The 1,629-nt window shown below is 54.1% G+C and overlaps 1 long non-coding RNA gene across 1 annotated transcript; it reads right to left on the bottom strand.

Annotated features, from left to right (window-relative positions):
• Positions 1-620: 620 nt before the first annotated feature.
• On the bottom strand, positions 621-1,410 carry LOC123247284. The gene is made up of 2 exons (XR_006506144.1): positions 1,176-1,410; positions 621-870 (listed from the first exon to the last, which is right to left on the bottom strand). It is a non-coding gene; the product is annotated as an uncharacterized LOC123247284 (long non-coding RNA).
• Positions 1,411-1,629: the final 219 nt, after the last annotated feature.

The following is a 1,629-nucleotide window of genomic DNA, read 5'->3' as shown; positions in this document are numbered from 1 at the left end:
CAAAAATGAGTTAAGAAAATGAACCTGTGGCCATTCATGTCATAGATGGATAACTATGGGTATGAAATAGTACATAGGCCTGCAACCTAGGTAAAATGTGTTGGCTAGTTTTGCTCAAGAGCATTTTTTTCCCTCTTTTTTGATGTGATAGAAAGGATGGTTGGGTGAGTGGAAGAGGAATAATATATTTGGAAATGAAAGGAATGTAAAAAACAAAAGGCACTTTTTTAATGTTTATGTTAAAAATTTAAAAAAAAAACATATCTGTACCAAAAATAAAAGATTACTTCTAGTGTATTGCCTCTGAGATCATATCTCCAGTTTATCCTGCATATATCTTGTTTGTACATGGTTTGTACATAATTGTTTTAAAGTAGTCTCTCCCATTAAGCTAAGAGCTCTTTGGAGAAGGGCCTATTCCTGTCCTTCTCTTTGTATCCCCAACACTTAAGCACAACGTCCCGCAAGTAGTAGGCTTGCTTAATAAATGCTGGTTGCCTTGGCTTGGTTAGTGGAAGACAATGAATTATCTGGCAAAGAAAGGCGAGGACGTTTTCTTAATGATAATCAAAAAAGAATTTATTAAATGCTTACTAAAGAACTTCTAAAGGAAAGTTTTCTTTTTTTTTTTTCTTCCCTGTCTCTCCCTTTTACTGAAAGCGTCAGAAACAACCCCTGAGGCGGACACGGCAGGTGGTTCCCGTAGAATGGGCAGGAGCCCGGCTCGTCTTCATCACCTCTCCACCTTCACCACCTAGCCAGTTCACAGGCCGGACCCACAGCTACCGAGCAAGCCGCTTGCCTTCCGTCCCAGCCCTTCAGTCTTCTGTCCCGAGCCGGCAGTGTCCCTCTTCTTTCTCCCCTTCTCTCCTTTCCCAGAGTTCGGGGGGGAAAAGGATAAAGAGCCCAGCCGTGACCCCTCGCTTTCCCCAAGAAGACCCTAACTCCCCCGCCCCACCCCCCCTGCAGATGCTGAGGACGATGCAGCTGCAGCCTGGACTTCTGGGCTGAGAGTGGGGGCCCGCGGGGTAGACGGGGGGCCGGGGCTGTCCTCCCACAGCCCCCGGCCCACAGCAGCGACAGGGGACCAGAGCCACCCTGGTTGGCCAGGGCTTACGCTGCCCTTGGTGTGTGAACACTCCCTCCCTCCCTCCCTAGCTTTCTCATTCACTTACCTGGATGGGGAAGCAGGTAAGCCGCGGCGGTGGCAGCGGCCGGGATGTCCCGAAACCGGGGCGCCCGGGGAGGGAGAAAAGGAAGGACAGAGCTGCTGCCCAGCGGGAAGAAGGGCAGGCGCCGGGCTCCAGGCGGTGACGGCGGCGTCGGCGGCTCCCGGTCCTGCTCAGCTTCCTGCTCCCAGCGCAGCTGATCCCCGTCTCCGCCTTCTCTCTCCCTCTTTCTCTCCCTCCCTCCGCCCGCGGAACGAGCAGAGTCCGAGGGAGGAACTTAACTACGACTCACGTCACCTCTACGGAGAACCCGCAGGAGACGGGGGCGGGGGGCACCGGCGCCGCGGGCTAGGGGAGGGATGGAGGGCGCGCGCCGCTCCTGGGGAGTAGGCTGGGGTGGGGGGGCGCGCGTCACTCTCAGGGAATGGGGAGGGAAAGGAAGCGCGCGAGGGCGGCCGGG

The sequence above is a fragment of the Gracilinanus agilis genome, chromosome 4 (assembly GCF_016433145.1).
Source record: "Gracilinanus agilis isolate LMUSP501 chromosome 4, AgileGrace, whole genome shotgun sequence".
Classification (NCBI taxonomy): domain Eukaryota; kingdom Metazoa; phylum Chordata; class Mammalia; order Didelphimorphia; family Didelphidae; genus Gracilinanus; species Gracilinanus agilis.
Note: the sequence above shows the minus strand (reverse complement) of the source record. Positions and strands in the feature narration are given on the sequence as shown.